This window comes from Leucopleurus acutus (genome assembly GCF_964270905.1).
Source record: "Leucopleurus acutus genome assembly, chromosome: 19".
Classification (NCBI taxonomy): Eukaryota; Metazoa; Chordata; class Mammalia; order Artiodactyla; family Delphinidae; genus Leucopleurus; species Leucopleurus acutus.
Genome location: NC_139161.1, coordinates 27,023,713 through 27,046,065, shown reverse-complemented (window position 1 = coordinate 27,046,065; position 22,353 = coordinate 27,023,713). Strand labels below are relative to the sequence as shown.

The 22,353-nt window shown below is 51.0% G+C and overlaps 1 pseudogene across 1 annotated transcript; it reads left to right on the top strand.

The window, feature by feature from the left end:
* The first annotated feature begins 5,356 nt into the window (after positions 1-5,356).
* LOC309975114 (large ribosomal subunit protein eL31-like) lies at positions 5,357-5,734 on the top strand (annotated as a pseudogene). Its single transcript has one exon. The product of its transcript is annotated as a large ribosomal subunit protein eL31-like (transcript).
* Positions 5,735-22,353: the final 16,619 nt, after the last annotated feature.

Below are 22,353 nucleotides of genomic sequence, written 5' to 3'. Positions count from 1 at the left end.
CAGGCTTCTCATTGTGGAGGCTTCTCTTGTTGAGGAGCACAGGCGCTAAGCAGGCGGGCTTCAGTAGTTGTGGCACAAGGGCTCAGTAGTTGTGGCTCCCAGGCTCTAGAGCGCAGGCTCAGTAGTTGTGGTGCACGGGCTTAGTTGCTCCGCGGCATGTGGGATCTTCCCCGACCAGGGCTCGAACCTGTGTCCCCTACATTGGCAGGCGGATTCTTAACCACTGCGCCACCAGGGAAGCCCATTTTAATGTATTTTTAAGAAAAAATATTTTCAAGAAAATAGTCAATCACCCCCACCTTAATCCATCTGTTTCATTTTTCCAACTTCTCTTTCAAACTTAATCTATATGCAAAACACTATTGACATAGTTCTGCTTTTTAACCTTCACCTTCCAGTGTCCACATGAGTCCATGTTACCTCACAGCCTCTGCAACTGTCATTTTGTGGTTCCGCAATGTACACGGCTTGTGCCATCAGCTTACTTTCCATTGTAAATAACACTGAAGAGAATATCTCCCCGCTGGAGAGGCAGGGCCACAGACTGGAGAAGGAAACCAGGGGTCCCAGATCCTTTCCCCAGCTCCTCATTGAGAAAAACTACCTTCAGTTTATGAAAATAGTTTGGAGGTGGGGTGAGGGTCCAAGGGACCCCCAGAGGCCAGTTAGAGAATCTGAGTCAGGGCTTCCCTGTGGCACAGTGGTTAAGAATCCGCCTGCCAATGCAGGGGACACGGGTTCGAGCCCTGGCCCGGGAAGATCCCACATGCCGCGGAGCAACTAAGCCCGGGTGCCACAAGTACAGAGCCTGTGTTCTAGAGCCCACGCTCTAGAGCCCACGAGCCATAACTACTGAACCCGCGTGCCACAACTACTGAAGCCCGCGCGCCTAGAACCCGTGCTCTGCAATAAGAGAAGCCACTGCCTACACACCTCAACGAAGAGTAGCCCCCGCTCGCTGCAACTAGAGAAAGCCTGCGCGCAGCAATGAAGACCCAGCGCAGCCCAAAATAAATATATTTTTTTAAAAAAAAGAATCTGAGTCAGGAGTTCTAACTCTTTGATCTCTGAAGTACCTGTAAGATAGGGAATATGGGGGGAGGCACGGTTCAGGGGGTAAGGAGTGTGTTTCTGTGTAGATTTGCGGGGTAGAGACGCAAAAGAGAAAAAGTGTGTGCCTGCGGGCGCCTCCTCTTACGGGTGTGTTTGCACAGCAGCGCCCTCTGCTGTCCCTGCTCCCCCAACAGTCCTGTACCGTTTACAGTTTGAAAGTCCTTCCCCCTAACTTTAGTCTGTCTTTCCCCATATTTCTTTTCAGTTGTGCGGAGCACAATAAAATCGCATTCAAAGAGTTGAAAAACAATTCTTTAGGTCCACCCTATACCCATTGCCCAGACCTTTAGCTCTGATAAAAAAAACAAATTCACCTGAGTAAATTTTAAAGATCTTATTGGCTTTATTCAATGATTCATGAATTGGGCAGCATCCAACCTAGCAGATGGAAAGGAGCTCCGAGGAGCTGTACAAAATGAAAGACTTGTATAGGCAGAGGGAGCGGGAACAAGGAAGCTACACTAGACAGAAAAGCAGATTGGCTGTGACAAGGGCACTTTCCTTTAGAGAACGGTAGGGGTCGTTCAGAATGAGGCAGATTACTTAACTAGTGCTGGTTAGGCAATTCCTGATTGACTTTAAGATTCCGTTTTGGGGAGAGATGAATCTAAGTTAAGTCTCAGTTGGGCGATGTGGGGTTAAGCATAAGTGACTCCATTTGTCTTGTTTTTAACAGTCCCCTTCAGGAGACTTCCAGGACACTACTGTCATGTGCAACCTCATTTAATCTGAACTACTCTTAGGTGTCATAGGGAAACTGAGACAAGAAATTGAGAATGTGTCAGCAAGTCCCCTGAAGACCCCATCCTAACCACTTCCTTCAGGAAGTGACTCCCTGGCCCTGGCTCACCCATGCCCTGGGAACAGATGAGGGTGTCAGAGCTACAGATAGAAGCTGAGGTTGAGCAAAGCTGCATAGATAGCTCACCTCCCCACCTCTGATAACAGCTCCCCATGGATGCCTGTGGGATGGGTAGATCAATCTGCCCTGACTCTTCTCTTATTGTGGCAACAGAGGACGGGGGTGGCCGTGGTTCTGCTGTAGTAAGTAACCCCAAAGTTAACCTTGAAGGGTAAAGTTTATTTAATGAATCCCATGTGGGATGGGTAGGGGCAGGGCCGCCTTCAAGGGCATGGGACTTGTATAGTTGCACAGGGGCAGCACTTGGTTTAATGTTCTGCTGTCGCCGTCTTGAAATTCTTAATTTTTGAACAAGAGGCTCTGCATTTTCATTTTGTAGCAGATCAGAGTTAGGGGCGGTGACGTGCAAGTCTTCTCACTGGATTTCGACACTCCCAGAGCTGTCCGGGAAGCAGCTGCGCAATGGCGCCTCGGAGAACCTGTGGACCAGCGGCCGCTTGTGGAGTCCTCGGCTGGCTTCGGTTCTGCTTTCTCGCAGGAAACGTTCCACACTCGCTTGCCGGAAACTCACGGCGCCGCGCTGCTGCCGCCCCTGCCCTCGAAGCCGGCGGTTCTACGTGCCGGTTCCCGCCTAGGCCTCCGGAGCGCTGCCGGCTCCGTGCAGAGCTGCGTGACTCTGGGGCGCGCGCCACTCCCAGCCCGAGCGCCGGCAACCCGGATGAGCCTCCGCTGGGAGGTAGTGCCGGGCGCTTTCCGCAGGCTCGGCTCCCCTGGAACGTGCTGGACAGCACCCGCAGGCCCTGCGCTGCAGACTTCTGCCTCCACTATCTGGTTTCACACCGTGCCCTGGGCTGAAGATCAGAAGGTGTAAGAAGCTGCGTGCGGTCCTGGAAGACCGTGCAGGGGCACAGCGGAAACGCAGGTGCGGCAGGGCCCTCCCAGGGCTGGCTGGAGTGCACGAGCCCGGCGTGCTGGCTCTTCATTGAACCGCCTGAGCCCTCGTTTCTGAGCTAGCCCCAGCTTCTTTGGGCTTCCCAGAATTACCACCATTGCGATCTACACCCTCAAGGGCAAAAAGTCTGGACCGGGAGATACGGTCCTCTACATTGGGAACAGCTGGCACCTTCCTCCTTGCCCAGTCTTTGGGAGGCACGGAATGGGGACGCCCACACGAGCTGGGGGTCACCCAGAGTCGAAGGAGGGCATATTCACTGTGTGAAAGGTACATGCGAGGAATTCTAGGGATTTTTCTCTCCTGCCTTGCAGGTAGCAGAGTCTGCACAGCTTGGATGCTTGTAAGGGGGCTGAGTCCGTGAAAACTGAGGGAGCCTTCCCAGTCTCACCAAACAATTCATAAGACAGGTTTGGAGTGGGCAGGGACTATGTCCATAATGTGTGAGTTCCTACCAGCCCCAGGACGGAGTACGAGATTCGAGTTTTGCCCGCCTCTCCCGCGGTCCCTGGGTCTGGTCAGGTCATGGACATTCTCTCAGGCAAGCTCGGAGCTCCTGAGTGCCTCCAGTTCAAACCGGTGATGGTCTGAATTGTTGAGGCAGACGATGACCCATGCGGGTTATTGGACCAGTGTGAACATGCCCTGGAGTTCGGGTCGGATCCTGAACGGGGGACGCGTCTTCTCCTAGGGGGCGGAGGCCTTGGGGAACTTCAGCACCATGGGATGGACAGCACCCCGGAGGTGCAGGCCTAAGCCCAGTAGGGGCTGTGAGCGCCCAACTCCCCCGTCGCGAGCTTTAGGGTGGGAAGCCAGGCGGAGGGACGGTCCGGACGGAGCCGAGCTCCTGTACCCGGGCCTCAAGCCCCAGAGGCTGTGTGGGGCTTGGGGCCAGTGCTCAGAGGATAGGGCCCGAGTTTGAGGTCCCTGCTGAGGGGGAAGGAGACGGGGAGGGAGCCAGAGCCGAGCTAGCCTGGGAAAGCTGGTGTTCCAGAACCGCGGAGCCGACGGCTGAAGGCGAGTCCTGGTCAGCCCTCCTTGAGCCTCCATCCGGTTCGCTTGGAATTCCAGTGTAGGCGCTGACTCCGGTGTTCTCTGCGATAGATGTCTGGCATTCGCAGGCCCAGGTATGCAGCCTCCACTACCCGCCCCCGATTAGAAAGAAAGATAAGGCCATCTCTTGAAGGGAAATGGAGATGTGGAAGGGCTGTTCCAGGGGAGGGAGGCAAGGCACTCGGCAGAGCCGACCTGGTGACCGCGAGGAAAGTTACAGACTTCGAGGAACCGTATAAATGACCCTTCCTAGGGTTCAGATTACACACCTCACGGGAGCAGAGCCGCCTCCCTGAAGCCGAACCGTCCCCAGCGCCTCCGGGGGCGGTCGTAGGGCGTCCCTGTCGGACTGCAGCCCCCGGACTGAGCGGACAAAGGCGGAGGGGAGGCGCTTGGGATGGGCGGCAACTTGTGGCTCTGGGAGGGCTAGCGTGCAGGTGGTGCGGGAACCCTGACAGGTGCCCCTCTCCCCATCCCAGGGCCAGGATGAAACCCAGGGCTCCCACTAAACATGACTCCATCTAGACACAATGCCCCATCCCCTGAACTTGCATTTAAGGCACCTGTCACACCCCACTAATTCATGTCTGGCCACATCCACTCCGCAGGCAGTCCCAGGGTTCCACCTCCTCGCTGTTTTGGCCTCCTCGAATTTCTGATTCCACCCACCCGGAACACCCTTCCTAGTCAGGCTTGAAGATCCCCTTTCTCCTGAAATGTCCTAGTTCCAACACCTCCAGCCGGGCAGCATGTGCCAGGTCCTCTCCTCTGCCCAGGCTCCCTGGTCTTGTGGCAGATGGCACTCTGCGGGTCTCTCCTCTCTACCTTGGTCTCTCTCTCTCAACCCCAAGGCCCTGAGTTTTCTCAGGTCAGGAACCGGCTTGGCTTCTCCTACAGTAGTACTACACAGTAGGAGCTCCACAAATATTTGTCAGTGAAGGAGGCTTGTCTTGCTTTACTCAGCGTGGGTAGCATGGACTGAGGAAAGGCGGGCTCCTGAGGGCCAGTGGCTCAGGATCGCCCCGGGGAGAGTCTCGGTGAAATGACTGCCCCCCTGATCCAGCCGCTGGTCCCAATCTCAGTTTATCCAGTTGTAGGACGTATTGGCAGTGTTATGAAAATGACATGACGGGGGAGAACCTTAGGGTCTCGGGCGTTCTGAATTTATTTTACAGATAGGGCTACAGGCCCAGAGACGGGGCTGTAATTTGTCCCAGGTCACATAGCAAGGTAAGGGAGGGCCAATGTCAGAGGTTTTTTAAAGATGAACAGATGGGGAAAAGCAATTTCCAGCCCCAGAAAACTGAACTGGGGAAAACCTGGCTGCAGTGTGTGTTACTGCTCAAAAAGCTTCAGCTTTCCAACCCTGGCCTGGCAGGATGGCTCCTGCAAAGAAGGGTGGGGAGAAGAAGGGCTGGTCCGCCATCAACTAGGTGGTGGCCAGAGAATACACTATCAACATTCACAAGCACATCCATGGAGCGGGTTTCAAGAAGTGTGCCCCTCAGGCACTCAAAGAAATCCGGACATTTGCCATGAAGGAGATGGGGGCTCCAGATGTACGCACTGACACTAGGCTCAACAAAGCTGTCTGCGCCAAAGGAATAAGGAAGGCCCCATGCCATCTCTGTGTGTGGTTGTCCAGAAAACATAATGAAGATGAAGATTCACCAAACAAGCTCTATACACTGGTTACCTACGTACCTGTTCCCACTTTCAAAAATCTACAGACAGTTAATGTGGATGAGAACTAACTGTGCTTGTTCAATAAAGTTATAGACACCTGCCCCCCCACCCCCCAAAAAAAAGCTTCAGATGTCCCTGGCCAGGGTGAGACCACTGACATCATCCAGAAACACACAGGCGCTGATCCCGGGTTTGCTGGGCCAGGATAAACGAGGGACTGTAGAGACCGTTTTTGTCCCACTCATACATTTTATAAGACCCAGAGAGAACAGATCACCAGCCCCAAGCCACACCGCGAGGTAGGGAGAGGGCCTGGGATAGTGTCCTTCTCGGATCTGAACTGTTCATGGACAATTTCCTTCCACGCGAAGGAACCTCGACCTCCCAGACACGCATGAGGCAACCACCTAGCAAGGTCCTCCAACTTAGCAAGGTCTCCGCCTCGGGCCAGGGACCTGCCACCGATCGAGTGCACGACGCTCTACTTCTAGTCTTGAGTAAAAAGCAGGAGTAATCGATTGGTTTCCCTGCCCGGCGTCGCCGAGCACTGATTGGCTCCGGTTTGGAACTGGGAGCAAGGCGGGGGCGGACGGGTGGGAGGGGCTTGACGCCGAGCCTGAAGCTTCTGGAGCAGTAGGAGAGCAGTCCTGTGCAACAGGTACTCGGATCCCGAAAGCACTGTCCCGTCGCCACGTGCTCAGTGAGTGCAGGAGGCCGGGCAGGGGCCGGGGGTCCCGTTCCTCCTCACCGCCATGGGGTCTAAGTCCCGTTTAGTCCTTTTAAATCGCCCTCAGTCTGGCGCCTCCTTGCCGCGCTCAGAGGCCCTTCCGAGGCTCGCAGACTCTGTTGGCTCCTTCGTTAAAACTCACCCGTCTTATAACGAATCCTTCAGTCTCGATTTTATAGTTGTTTTCGAAAGAAGTTATTTGCAAGCGGCCCTCCCGTGCTGAAAGCAGGGCTGGGGATCTAAGTTCGCGAACCCCTCTCTACACCCCTGGCCTCCGGGGTTCTGCCTTCAAGCACATTCCCGTTCTTTCCTGGTTGCCCGTAATACACAAAACAGTGGTCTTGGAACATTTACTCACCTGGTCACCATTTCCTCAGCTGGGAAGGGAGACAAGTTAGAGTAATAAGATTTGGAATAATAGCGACAACAAAAATCACAACAGCCAAAAATGTTACTAAATGCAATGCCATTTGAGAGAACAAGCTGTCAACAAAATACACTCAATTCTCTGGAAGGGGGGGGCGGAGAGGGGGAAGGAAGGTGACTCTGGAAAATTCCTAGCTGTACTGTTACAAATAATCCAAACCTAGATCCAAGAAGTGCAGGCCCAGCCGGTTTAGGGACAGCCGTTTTCCCAGCTTCCCCTGGGGATTCCTGGGCTTTGCTGCCTGCCCTTTACAGTGGAGTCACAATCACACACAAGCTGCCTGAGGCAGTGCTCTGATGGATGTGACCCCAGCCCAGCTGTGTCCTACCATATGGATAGTGTAATCACTGAGGCTGCCCCAGGGAAGCTGGAAGCAGGCCAGAAGCATCAGGTTCCTCTGAAGGCCCCTCATATTCATGGAGGTGTGGTCCAGGGCCAGCCCCAGAGGCCAGAGGCAGATTATTGCCCCCAGGAGCCTGGTCTGCACTGGGGGCAGTGGCAAGGACCTCACGGAACAGAGGGCCTGGAAGAAGGGATCCTCCTTCACTCCTTCAGTCCTTTGACCTTAAAAAAATTCTCTATACTCCAATAATTTTTGTTTTTGTTTTTGTTTTGCGGTACGCGGGCCTCTCACTGTTGTGGCCTCTCCCGTTGCGGAGCACAGGCTCTGGACGCGCAGGCTCAGCGGCCATGGCTCACGGGCCCAGCCGCTCCGCGGCATGTGGGATCCTCCCGGACCGGGGCACGAACCCGTGTCCCTTGCATCGGCAGGCGGACTCTCAACCACTGCGCCACCAGGGCAGCCTTCCAATAAAAATTTTTAAAAATTCTCTATAACTTTAGATTTTCCAGCCCTCTAAATAGAAACTTGGAAGCAAAACTCTGTTTTAACATTTTCCAGCACCTGACTGCAAACAGCTGGAGTCCTTTAACTGGACTGACTCAGTGTGACTGCACTGGCCTTATACTACCAGTGTCACTTTTTCACTCTTACAACCTTGCAGTGTGGGTGGAATCACCCCATTTTATACATGGGGAATGCAAGGCTCAGAGAGGTTCAGCTGAGAAGCCACTCAGCTAGCAGTGGCAGAGCCAGTATTCTGACTCAGGTCTGTCTGATGTCAAAGTCTCTCCGTTGCCCCCCATCCCTTCCCAGGCCAGACAGCTAGATGCTCACTTTCCGCGTCCAGCCTCTGGTGTGTTTTCAAGTTAACCAGGAACCAGTGGCTAATAATTTCCTCCTGAAACTGAAAAGGTGGAATAATGAAAGTATCATTAGAGCAATCACTGTTGCTGCATTGATGCGGCAGCTTTGCTTAAAAGTTTGAAATGTGGGAGTTCCCTGGCAGTCCAGTGGTTAGGACTCGGCGCTCTCATTGCCGAGGGTATGGGTTCAATCCCTGGTCGGGGAACTAAGATCCCACAAGCCATGTGGCACGGTGAAAGTTTGAAATGTATTTTACTTTTTTATGAGAGCTGTATCATGCTTCTTCATAAAGGTTAAGTTCTACACTCAGCACAAATAAAAAAGTTATTTAAAAAAATCCCTCAAACTGCCCTCAAGCTTGGAGAAATACCTACACTTTGAAGAGGCAGATGGGAGCTGAGACTTGCTGAGGGGCTGAGGGCCCAGCAGAATCATGCCTCCCGCCTCAGGCTCAGTCCTGGAGAGGAAAGGAGTGAACTACCTGCACCTTTTGAAATGCTTTCTTCCTCGTTTATTTTATTTTTTAAAAATTTATTTATTTGTGGCTGCTTTGGTCTTTGTTGCTGCACACAGGCTTTCTCTAGTTGCGGCGAGCGGGGGCTACTCTTCGTTGTGGTGCGTGGGCTTCTCATTGCAGTGGCTTCTCTTGTTGCGGAGCACGGACTCTAGGTGCGCGGGCTTCAGTAGTTGCGGCACGCGGGCTCAGTAGTTGTGGCTCACGGGCTCTAGAGCGCAGGCTCAGTAGTTGGCGCACAGGTTTGGTTGCTCCACAGCGTGTGTGGGATCTTCCCGGACCAGGGATCGAACCCGTGTCCCCTGCATTGGCAGGCGGATTCTTAACCACTGCGCCACCAGGGAAGTCCGGAATTAGTTCATTCTTAGAAGTAGAATTACTGGGGTCCAAGTTATGAAGATTAAGCTTCTTGGTGCATACTGCCACAGAAGTAATAGGAGAGATTATGCCCAATATATATACACGCCCCAGTCAAGTTGACATATAAAATTAGGCATTGCAGGGGTGAATAACTGATACATGCTACAACATGTATGAAACTTGAAAACATTATGCTAATTGAAAGAAGACAGTCACAAAGGACCACATAGTGTATGTTTCCATTTATATGAAATGTCCAGAATAGGCAAATCTATATAGATAGAAAGTCTCTGTAGTGGTTGCCTAGGGCAGGGAGGATGGATGGATTTGGAGGTGAGGACTGAGGGGTGTAGGGCTTCTTTCTGGGGCAATGGGAATGTTCTAAATTTACCATGGTGGTGGTTGCACAGCTCTGTGAGTATAATTAAAGGCATTGAATAGTACACTTTAAATGGATGAATTGTATGTTATGTGAATTATATCTCCATAAAGCTGCTAAAATATAGCAGTCATTCATTGTAGCCAAAAGAGGGCTATTTTGATATGTTATGGGTGGCAGCACAGTGGCCTGATTTTTGTCCGTGCTTAGACAAAATTACGAAGGAGCCTTATTCTGTCTCATTTTATCATGGTCTCAGAATAGCCTTGACTGAGGTTGGTATTCTGTGATTGTTTATGTCTGACAGAAAGAGGAAATGACCTGGCTCTGAGGGTCTGAGGTCTAACTGTGAACGTCCGATCAGTTCTGGATGTCAGGGGCTGCTTTTTCTTTTCCTCAGCAGACACTGGGAACCTCAGCTGGTCCCCCAGGGGCCCACAGGAATGTGAATAAACATACTTGGAAGGTCCACAGAAGCTCTGGTCCCAGCCTCCTGCTGGTGTGCGCCTGGGCTCCCGTGCCTGGGATCTGGGAGGTGGGGACACCAGGCCTGAAGAGAACATGTGCCACCTGATTTTTTGTGCTTGTTATGTTTGTTGCTATTTCAAAATATTTAAAGGCAGAAGTTTCCCCCACTGGCTTTGCCGAGGAGGCCCCCCAACATACTCCAGTGACCATGTCCAGCTCCCTCCCTGCTCTGTTTCCTCCCCCAGGACTCCCTCAGTAGCTCAGGGAGGACTTGTAGGGTCGGAGTGAAGGGGATGGGAGAGGGGCTGCAGCTTTTCCAGGCTCGGCAAGAAGGGGACTTCTCCTGTCTCTGCCTGCTCTCCGTTGCAGAGATCCAGACTGAGAGTTCAGGCTACTGACTAAACTTTGTGTTGGGTTTATCTCAAAAGACACCAAGGGGTATCCAGAGTCCTTGCAGACCCTTGCTGGTATCAGCTGCCCATCAGAGGTTGCAGAGGACAGGATCCAGTAGGGACTGGGTTCCCAGTGAGAAGAAGGCAGCGGAATGGCATGGAAGGAGCACTAGCTGGGGGCAGAAGCCTAGGGTTTGAATTCCAGCCCTGCTCCCTTCCTGCAGGAGACGGAAGGGTTTATTCCTAAGGAGAGCCACTCTTGTCTGGGCTTTCTCTCCTATTAACTCAAAGAGGTGGTTGAGCTCCATGGTTTAGGGTCCAGTGACCCCTAACCTGTTTCCTCCCCTATAAAATCAGTGATTCCAACAAATAAGCTCACCCCTCTGGCTCCACGGACCTCCTCTCCGGTCTCACCTCTCAATGTTCCAGCCTCTCACCAGATGCTCTGTACACCCTACCTCTGTGCCTTCTCTCATTCTGTTCCCTGTGCTTGGATTGCCCTTCTTTCCTCCTTTGGTTAAAGTCTGCTCATTTCGAAAGACTGAGGTCAGTCGTCACCTCCTCCAGGAAGCCTTCCCCAATCTCCTGCCTACTGGCTGGGTTAGAAGCCTGATTGATACTCTTCTGCTCAATACCTCTGGGCCTAAGGTTCTGCTTTGGAGTGTGTGTTGTTGGCCTTTCCCTGAGCTGTCAGGACCAGGAATACAGGGCCTCATTCCCCTGTGTTTCTTCCCCATGTCCAGTATGGGTCCAGGCAGAAATGAATTTAAATCTTACATTATCTGGGAAGGGGGAGGGATAAATTAGGAACTTGGGGTTAACATATACATGCTATTATATGTAAAATAGATAAACAAGGTCCTACTATATAGCACAGGGAAATATATTCAATATCTTTTTTTTTTTTTTGGCCAAGCTGCGTGGCTTGCGGGATCTTAGTTCCCTAACCAGGGATTGAACCCAGGCCCTGGCAGTGAATGTGCCGAGTCCTAACCAGTGGACTACCAGGAATTCCCTCAAGATCTTGTATAACTCATAATGGAAAAGAATCTGAAAAAGAATATATATATATATTATATATATAACTGAATCACTTTGCTATACACCTGAAACACTATAAATCAACCATACTTCAATTTTAAAAAATCTTACATTATTTGGTCTGTATATATCCTCCCCATTGTAACCTTCCTCTCACTGCTTCCCATTCCCATTACTGGGTCTTGGTGGTCCAGGAATACCCTGCCCTGTACCTGGGGCCCCAGGGACAACAGGGTGATTGAGCTCTTGTATTGGGGACCACACAGATCGACTATCCCCTACTGACTCAACCCAAGGGCTCTTTTTCTAGAAATGCTGGGTCCCTGCCCATGAGGGACAGGTTTCTGACTTGAGGTTGTGAGTTAACACCTGGGTTTGGCCCAAGGCATAGTGCAGGAGACAGAGCCTGGCACACCTACGCTGAGGCCCAAGCCTTCAGTGACCTCTCTGTAAAATGGCCTCTGAGCCAGTGCATATAAAGCACTTGGTACCATGCCTGACACGGGCTCAGGGTTACCCCAGAAGTTAACTGGATTACTTGTGGGAAGGGGTTTACTGGGGTAGCCTGCGTGCCCCTCACTGGCATCACTGGCATCTGTTCCCACAGGGGAAGGTGCAGTGTTGAAGACCGGCAGGGGGAGGACAGAGGCTCCTGGGGTGACCACAGGGCCACTGAGTGGCAGCACCACAGTTGGTACAAGAACATATTGTAGATCCTGATGAAGAGTGGCAAACTGGTCAAAGGGAACCACCTGCCGGGGCCACTCATGACTTAGCACGTTTACTTTCATAAGAACTTCTTTGTCCATGAACCCGGGCTGCCAACATCCATGCCTAACAGCGTTGAGCTCCTGTAGTGTGCCAGCCCTGCGCCAGGCACTGGAGGTGGGAGGGTGGGAGAGAGCGATGAACAGTGCATCTTTCACGCTTTCTGGGAGCTCTCAGTCTCCTGGAGGAGACAGTCAAAGAGACAGATGGGGACAGGAGCGTGAGAAGTGCAGTACTGGGGGTGGTGGGGACAGAGGGGGGTGCCAAGCATGGGAAACAGGAGAGTGCATCTCTGAGATCTGTGTCAAGCAGTGGAGTGGCCCAGGCCTCCGCTCCTGGACAAAGCCTGAACTTCCCCAGAATGCAGAGCACATGGGCTGTGCCGACTGTGATCACCTCCCACGATCCGCTCACCAGACCAGGGCTGGATTTGGCCTGAGGCCCACACAGCTAGTTTCAGTGGCTCTCTGGTGGCTTTAAATTTAATTTATTTGAGGAATTCCCTGACAGTCCAGTGGTTAGGACTCTGCCCTTTCATTGCCAAGGGCACGGGTTCAATCCTTAGTCAGGGAACTAAGATCCCACAAGCCCCGCCTGGCACAGCCAAAAAAAAAAAAACAACTTTGTTTGTGTCTCAGTAATACAGGCAGGTGGTTGAAAAGAAAAAGAGTACTGTGAGGCTTATAACAGCGTCCTCCTCCCACATGTTCCAGAGCAGCTCCCTACTTTGAGAGGCAGCTGCTTTCAGATTGTTCTGTGGTTTTTGGAGCATGTATGTCCATATCTTTAAATCATATGCTTCTGTTGTTACTCACTGAGTTTAAAATTTTAGATATCTGTTCACTTCCTACTTTGATGAGGATTTAGCCTTTACTTTCTTTTCCTACAGTCTTGATATTATTGTATCACAATTTCTGATTAAGTTAATTTGCAATGTCTTTATTATTATTATTATTTTGGCTGTGCCGTGCAGCTTGCAGGATCTTAGTTCTCTGACCAGGGATCAAATCTGGGTCCCAGCAGTGAGAGCGCCAAGTCCTAACCACTGGACCACCAGGGAATTCCCTTCATTGTTATGATCATGTAAATGTTGTTCACAGCAGAGCCTCATAATGCAATAGAACTGAATTTCCTATGTTGTAAAATGTTTTGTTTTTTCCTGTAGTTAATAGTTAACTTATTTTTCACTTGCTTAGTTTCTTTTATAGCTCATGTCATATTTAAGAACTCTTTCCCAAACCCTTTATCACTCCTTTGTTTTCTTCTAGAATTTTATAGTTTACCTTCTTGCGTTTATTTTTATTTATTTATTTTTTAATATTTATTTATTTATTTTTGGCTGCGCTGGGTCTTAGTTGCGTCACACAGGATCTTTGTTGCGACGTGCAGGATCTTTTAGTTGCGGCATGCGAGCTCATAGTTGTGGCATGCAGCCTTCTTATTTACGGCATGCGGACTTCTTAGTTGCGGCATGTGGACTCTTAGTTGCGGCATGCAGACTCTTAGTTGCGACATGCATGGGGGCTCTAGTTCCCCAACCAGGGATCGAACCCGGGACCCCTGCATTGGGAGTGCAGTCTTACCCACTGGACCACCAGGGAAGTCCCCCTCCTTACATTTAGGTCCATGATCCATTTTGAGTTAATTTTTCTATGTAGCATAAGATTGTAGTTTAATTTTTTTTTTTTTTTTTAGTGCATATGGCAAGTTGTTGAAAAGCTTGTTCTTCCCCCCTATTGAATTGCTTTGGCACATTTGTCAAAAATCAGTTGACTGGGAATTCTCTGGTGGTCCAGTGGTTCGGACTCCATGCTTCCACTGCAGGGGGCATGGGTTCGATCCCTGGTCGAGGAACAAAGATCTGCAAGCCGCACGGTGTGGCCAAAAAAAAAAAAAGAAAAAGAAAAAAAATCAGTTGACCATATGGTATAGGCCTATTTCTGGATTCTCTATTCTGTTTCTATACACCTATCATTAATTCATTCCCGACCTGACCACAAGGGCCAGCAAACATCCACTGATCATGCTGGCAATCGTGGCACGTCGCTCCAGCTCCGTTTCCCCTACAGGCATCCTGGAGACTCTCAGACCTCATGCTCCTGTTTGGACTGGGAGCTGCCTAGTGCTGCTGCCATGTAACTGTCCCCCAAGAGCATCTCTATGCCTTCATCTGGGGATCCCCAGGCCCCTCTCCTATAACAGGTCCTCTTTTTCTGGATCTGGATCCCATGGCTTCCTCTCCTCATTCTTTTTTTTTTTTTTTAGATCTTTTGGCCGGACATGGTTATTTCCCGACCAGGGATCGAACCCGTGCCTCCTGCATTGGAACCGCGGAGTCTTAACCACTGGACCACCAGGGAAGTCCCGGCTTCCTCATTCTTAGTTCACTTCTTTCTGCTTGTTGTGGAGCATATTCTCTGGCAGTTTCCTGGTAGAGGCACACGGAAGGTAAATTTTTGAGACCTTGAACATCTAATGATATTTTCTTTCTACCTTCATGTTTGGGTGATATTTGAATGGATAGATAATTCTATGTTGGAGATAATTTTCCCTCCAAAGTTTGAAGTTTTCTTCTATATTCTTCTAGTGTGCTGTAACAATTCATAGTCCCTAGTGTGTGGCTACTTGTTTTGCAGAAAGTTTTAGGATCTCTTTATCTATAAGTACTGTTAAAATTGTCAGCGCTGCGCCTTGTTGGATATTTCTCATCCACTGTGTGGGTATGTGGTATGAGTCCCTTCAACCTGTCAACTCATGCTCTTCCATTATGGGGATTAAAAAAATAGTTCTAAAAACTTCCTCCCTACCATTTTCTCTTTCTAGAACTCCTACTAATATGCAGTTTAATCATCTTAGTTTCTTATCTGTTTTTTAAAAATCCATTCCGTAACTCTCTGGCAAGTTTTTCTTAACCTTAGCCTCCGATTCTGCCTGTTTTGAGAATTGGGGATGGGGGCAGAAGAGGGGATGGGGACCACCCTGGAGATGTGTATGGGGCGTTGTTACTGCTCTGTACACTGCCCAGTGTGATGTTCCCAACCTCGCCCCCGGTAATCCAGGCTGTGGAATTCTAGTTCACTTGGATGCCCAGTCATTCAATTTGGCAGGATCCCTGCCACACTGGCCTTTAGAGCAACTTTCTTGGTGGTCCCCTGCAGTGGCCCCTCTGCTGTCCTCACTCTGCCAGGCTTGCTGGATGTGTTTGGACTCACATTCTTCCCCAACAAGAGCCTGGCCCAGCTGTGGCTCTCCTACTGCAATAAGAAGCTTAGACAGCACTTCTGGCTCACCACCTGAGGGCCCAGCACGTGCGGAAGGTGTCAGCACTTGCACCAGGCCCCCTACGCTTCTCCTAGAGTTTGCCCAGCAGCCCCCTTCCTTCTTTGGATGCTGTCCATGTCCTTGCCATGGCTGTGGGGCCAGCCAAGGTCAGGCATGTTGACCCTCAGGCCACAGGAGCCCTCCTTACGTCCTCCTAGGATTCTGTTGTTGAGAGTCTGGAGTGGCTGTTTGTTACTTACCGTGGTAACCAGGGCTGTTTGGCTTTGAAGGAGGGGACCGCCATTAGCATCGGCTCCTTGACGGATGAAGTGGAGAGCACGTGGCAGGAAGGAGGGTGTTGCAATAAGCTGAACATCGGATAGTTGGGGGAATTACCTAGGAGACCAGGGTTAGGACTCGGAACTTACACTGCTATGGCTCCAGGTTCAATCCCTGATCTGAGAGCTAGATCCAAAAAAAAAAAAAAAGTTGGACTTTCTCTGGGGCTTTGGTGACTGTCCCATGCCTTCTCTGCCCCTGTTTTCCCATCTGCCTAATGGGTTTGCTAATATCCACTTTGCTCTCCTGGTGTCACTGTGATGCCCAGGGCAACGTTAGTTATTAATCCATTGCCATGGGGGCTACAGTATGGGGCCCATGTGTTGGGGGATGGGGTTAGACCTTCTCATTCTGTGGTTGACTGTCCACTGCTGTCCCACACAGGTATGTCCCTTCAAGGGGCTAAGTGGCACTGGCCATCTTCAGGCACTCATCCAGGGTGCACCAGCAGGCACCCTGAATAAGGAGAGGGGTCAAGCAACTTGATTCACCATGCAGCACAATTTTAAGAATCCTCATTCTGGGATGATTCAGCAATCCTGAGGCTGCCGCCTGCTCTTCCTCATGGTGTGAACTCAACCCTGCCACCGTGCATTGTCCCCTGGGGCTCTTTGAGCCACATCCAGCCAGAATGCACTATATACCCCGGAGAACCTTAAACTGGAGTTGCCTGGCGGTCATGGGCACTGAACTAGGGTACTTTCACGCATCTGAGGAGACCAGGACATGACATTTACTTTTGCCAATGCGTGCTGGCCACAGAGTCAGCTCCTCTGGAGCAGCCTCTTAAAACTCTCTTGCCTAGACTCGCACTTCTCTCTCCAAGCCTGAACGGAGGCTCGGCTGATGCTAAGGAGGTACGACCGGGTCCTGGGCTGCCACGATAGCTCTGTGGGCTCCAGTGTGGGTTTGGTCCTGGACACCAGTGGCTACTCCTTCTGGCATCTTACCAGCCCTCTTTTCTGGTCTGATTTCTGCCCTGTACCCAGCTTCTTCATGCTGCCCAGTATCACTGCCATCACAATTATGCTCAAGTCACTGGGCAACCGTGTCATTTACTCCTTCGAGGGCAAGATTCTAGACTCCAAGTTGCAGAGCCCTTCACTGGGGACACCTGATCTCCCCTGCCTGCCTGGACGTTGGGTTGGGAGGAAGGGTTGTGAACATCCACGGAAGTTGAGGGTCATCCAGAATGGAGGGAGAGGCATCTTCACTACAGGGAATGTGTATGGGAGGAATTCCTGGGATGGTCTCACCCCACCCCCTTCAGGTAGCAGGGCCTGCTGGGTTTGGATGCAAGTGGGAAGAATTGAGCTCCTGGAAAGTAAATGGACCCTCCTCTGGGCCCAGTCTCCCCATATGACTCATAGGATAAGTCAGGAGGGGTCAGTGGAGATGCCCATAGTTCTACTGGTTTCAGGATGGAGCACAGGAATTGACTACTGTCCACTCTCCCTGGGCCTCCTCATGAAAGCTCGGGCCCCTGAGGCGATTCCAGTTTAAGCCCGCTAGGCAGACAAGGATCCTTGTGGATTATTAGGCCAGTATGGACGAGGCCTGGAGCCTGCCAGGTTGGGAATGGTCTCTGTTCTCAGTTGTCAGGGCCCGGGACGCTTCAGCACCGTGGGCTGGACAGCGCCTTCGGAGCAAGCGAGCGGCGCCCTATGCGAATGACTGTCCACTGTCAGAACTTCTCACCGTGGGGACACGGCGGAGTTTCTGGGGCGGGCCCCGAGGGGGGAAGGGGAGGGAGGGGACAAGGCATCCTTGACCGCGCGCGGGCCCAGGATTTGACCAAAGAAGGGAAGGCAAAGAGGGTGGCGAATTAAGGCTCTGGAAGGGCGAGCGCACGTGGCACGAGAAACCCTAACAGGTTGGGATCCCCTCTGGGGCTGAGATGAGGCGCAGGGCTCCTGTTAAAGCGCGATTCAGTCTATACGTAACGCCCAGTCTCCTAAGCCTGGCTGCTCTAGGCCGGTCACAACCCGCCTGCAGGGACTAATTTCTGACCAGTCCACTCCCGAAGGCTCCTGGACCCAGAACTTCCTGGGCATGTTCTGCCCGGCTGGGGCCCCTCATCCTGGACTTCACTCCCTTGGTGCAGAGGTCACGGGGCAGGTCACTGGTTTGCTCCCTGCTCAGTCTCCCCACCCCATCCCCACCCCCAGGAAAGGCACCCGGTCGGCTTCTGTCCACGGCCCCAGCGCCCCCTCCGTGCCGGGCAGAAAGTAAAAGCAGCTCCGTAATTATTTGTCAGGGGACGAGCCTCGCCTTTCTTTCTTCGGCGAGGATGGCGGGCGCTGGAAAACAAGCCCGAAGTGCAGATTCCTGCGAAACCTTGTAGGCGGCGCTGTGAGGCATGTCACCTGACCTAGCCAGAGTCGCAGAGTCGCGTTAAGCCCGCGCCGGGACTTGTTATGCAAATGACGTAGGCGGGGAGAACCCGGCTCCGCGGGCACGTGTGCTGCCTGTTGCCCCAGCCGCCAGGTCTTACGTACCGCAGGGTGTGCAGTCGGGCTACTGGCCCAGAGAGGGTCTGCGAATCGTTCCAAGCCACACAGCGAGGCAGGGGAAGGGCAGCACTGGGTAGGACCTGCAGCACTGGGGAAACGTCATTCCAACTCAGATCTATGCGGGAAAACCGCCGAACAGCAGCTCCGAACTTAGCCTCTCGCTATGGACTTGTGGACCCTCAGTCTGCGTGACCACTTCTCGCCTTTGTCAAGGCGACACATACAGCTGTGCTAGATACTCCAGACAAGCTCTCAAGGTCCTGGCAGCATTAAGTGTTGTTTTTTGGGTTTTTTTGTAATTTAAATTTATTTATTTATTTATATTTTTGGCTGCATTGGGTCTTCCTTACTGCGCGGGGCTTTCTCTAGTTGCCACAAGCGGGGGCTACTCTTGGTTGTCGTGCGCGGGCTTCTCATTGCGGTGGCTTCTCTTGGTGCAGAGCAGGGGCTCTAGGCTCGTCGGCTTCTGTAGGTGCCGCGCATGGGCTCTTAGAGCAGAGGCTCAGTAGTTGTGGGTTATGGGGCTCGAACCCCTGTCCCCTACATTGGCAGGCGGATTCTTAACCACTGCGCCACCGGGGAAGTCCCAGCCTTGGGTTTTGGACACTGTTCTGGGGTTTGCTGTGGCTGTGAGGCAGTGGGACTGGTTCTCAGGCCACAGCTGTCCCCTCCAGTCCCCGTAAGCGGAGAATGTGACTGAAGGAGAGCTCACTTGCCAGCTGCCAGGAGAACCAGAGCTGTTTGGACCTAATTGGGAAGACGAAGTGCAGATATCAGCTGTCTCCAGGTGTTCTCTTGAAGAAGAGCAACCGGGTAGAGGTGGAGGGTGCTGTGCTATCAGAAAAGGCCTATGAGCAGCACGGCTCCAGCACGTCTGTATGATAAGAAAGCTCCAGGGGAGACCCCGATGCAGGAGTGGCCACTTTTTTAAAGCTATGTTCATTTTTAAACTTCTTACTTTGAAATACTGCTTTGAAATGTACAGAAGAAGGTGGTATAAAGAACTTCAGTAAACCCATCGTTCATTTAATTATCCTTAATATTTTGCCAACTTTTCACGATTCTCTGCTTCCTCTCTCTCTGTGTCTCTCTTTCACTCTCTCGCTGTCTTTGTCTCTCTAGCAGACACACACATGTGTTATTATCACTATTGTTTTCGAACCATTTGTAAATAAGTTGTATATTTCTTACCCATAAGGGGTCTTTGTGAAGGAGCCAGGTCTTTGGGCATTGCTGGGAGCAACAGCCCAGTGGGGAATCAGCCTAGGCGAGCTGGAGAGACTTAGGACGGGGTAGGTAGGGATCTAGGTAGAGTGGTAAGTTCAGTGGAGACACTGAGGGAGCCTGAATCTCATGGTTCTCATCTCTTTAATGAGCCTGTGGGGCAGGTTGTTGCATCCCTCAAAAGGAGGCAGGCAAGGTCCCAGCCTCTGTCAGGGGAAGTGCCCAACCAGGGGAGGAAGCCAATTCTAGTCCCTAAATCGGTGTGCAAGCTCCCATTGCGGGGCTGAAGTTGGGGAGGGGACTGAATTATCCCCCTACCACTTCCTGACCACCATCTACCATATTCAGCTACGTGCCGTCCCTTTAGTGGGAGCAGGATCTTGGTGGGAGAGGACAGGTGGGGCATTGGGAACAGGAAATGGGTCCTGTCGAAACAGAGTGGGACACCCATACAGCCTTACCTGGGGCCCAGTGGGCCCTGTTGAGACAGTTCTGCTCTGTTTTCCTCCTGTCCTGGGCACAGTTTTGTCACTTTCCTTTCACTCTCTCTTCTCCCCTCTCTCCCCCTCTCTCCATAGTGTGCTCTCCTGTTCTGTGTCTCTTGCCCAAAGTCCCCGGGCCCCTGGTTGATCTTGCTGCTGTTTCTCATCTGCTGTGTATCCAGGGAGGCACTGGACAGCTGAAGGTGATCAGATCTGTCAGGTAAATTCCAAGTCCACGGGAGTGGGCCCCATGAATGCAGGAGGACAGGCAGTGGGATCTGCAGTGGGATCATGCGTCACACAGGATCTGCTCTTTTTTGCTTAGCAATTCCTCCTTTAAGTCATTTCTGTCTTCTCACATTTTATCAGATGCAGTCAAGAGGAGCCAAGCCAGACCTTCAAACGCTTTGCTTAGAAATTTCAGCTAAACATCCAGTGTCGTCACTTGCAAGATGGGCCTTCCACAGAACTCTGAAACAGGAACATCGTTCAGCCAAGTTCTTTGCCACTTTACACTAAGGATCACCTTTCCTCCAATTTCCAATGTTCTTTAGTTCCTTCTGACACCTCATCAGAACGGCCTTTACCATCTGTATTTCTACCAACATTCTGTTCACCACCACTTACGTATTCTCTAAGATATAGCTCTCCTCCTCTTCTGAGCCTTCACTTAAATCACCTCTGAAGGTCCCTTCATGGCCATGTAGGCTTTTTCTAGCATGCATCTCAAAACTCTTCTGGCCTCTACCCATTATGTGGTTCCAAAGCCACTTTCACATTTTTCGGTTTATTACAGCAGTACCTACTTCTTGGTACCAATTTCTGTCTTAGTCCACTTGGGCTGCTGTAACAAAAAATACTATAAAATGGGTGACTTAAACAACAAACATTTTTTTCTCACAGTTCTGGAGGCTGGGAAGTCCAAGATCACAGTGCCAGCAGATTTGGTGTCTGGTGAGAACCCGCTTCCTGCTTCACAGACTGTCATCTTCACACTGTGTCTTCACATGGTGGAAGGAGGGCACGAGAACTCTCTGGGGTATCTTTTATAAGGGCACTAGTACCATTCACGAGGGTTCCATCCTCATGACCTTATCACCTCCCAAAGGCCCCACCTCCTAATACTATCACATTGGGGTTTAGGATTTCAATGTATGAATTTTGAGGGGACACAAACGTCCAGTTCATAGCAGCCTCCTCACAGGCACTTGGTATTGCCAGTGTTTGTAATTTTAGTTATTCTAGTAGGTGTGTGGTGTTATATTGTGATTTTAATTTCCATCTGGTATCATTTTCCTATTGCCAGAATAACTTTCTTGTGTGGATCTGCTGATGAAGAATTCTCATGGCTTTTATTTGTCTGAAAGTTGTTATTTTGTATTTAGTTTTAAAAGATGGGGAAGGAAACAGGGTCTTACGTCCTTTTCCCTGCTCGCCACTGAGCAGAGTTCCTATGCATTTCTGTGTTGGGACCCAGAGTAGTCCACCACAAAATGTGCCTCACTGGTGTATTGATTATTTTGAATTAAAGTTGCTTAAGAAATGGCCAAAAAAAAAAAAAAAAAAAAAAAAAGAAATGGCCAATGCGGGCTTCCCTGGTGGTGCAGTGGTTGAGAGTCCGCCTGCCGATGCAGGGGACGCGGGTTCGTGCCCCGATCCGGGAGAATCCCACATGCCGTGGAGCGGCTGGGCCTGTGAGCCATGGCCACTGGGCCTGCGTGTCTGGAGCCTATGCTCCGCGGCGGGAGAGGCCACAGCAGTGAGAGGCCCGCGTATTGCAAAAAAAAAAAAAAAAAGAAATGGCCAATGCAAGAGGGATGCTCTGACCCTCCTTGCTGTCTCCTTGAAAGCAGGGAAAAAAACCTTTCATGTGAAAGATGCACTCCCTACATCTGGAGGTAGAAGGACCGCCTTATTGCCAAAGATAGGGAATTCGGGCCGAGAAGCCTATGTAAACAATCCTTGTTACTTCAATTTACTATCCCAAGCCCAAACTCTGTTCTAATTCTTCACTAGTTGGGCACCCAAAATCTGTTTCTTTGTCTTGTCAATTCCTCACAAATTTATTGTTTCTTTGTCTAGAAAGTATAAAAGCTGCCTGCTTTGGCCTATTCTTAGGTTTCATTTCTATGGGACCTCCATGCGTATGAGTTAAATTTTGTTTCTTTTTCTCTTGTGTCAACTTTATTATTAGTGCACTAATTACTATTAGTGCACTATTTATTATTAGCGGCAACCAGAAGAACTCAAGAAGCATAGAGGGGGAAATTCTCCCTCCCTGACATGCCATGTGGGAGGTAGAGGTGAGTTAGGAGGTTTGTGCAAGCCCCACTCCCACTCCATATGGGACCTTTAGAGGTTTCGTGGAGAATCTGTCTGGGAAGTCCTGATTCCTTTGATCTCTGTCCTAGGAAATGTACGATGGGAGATATATATTGATTTGCAAGTGGGAGAGGGTGGGAGAAAAGTGTGGGGTTGTGGGCAGTAGCGTGTATTCATGAAACAATGGTGACCTTTAAGGTCTGTGCTCTCCCATCCGTTCTGCTGTAGATAATGCTATTATTTTTCTTTTGTTGTTTGGAAGT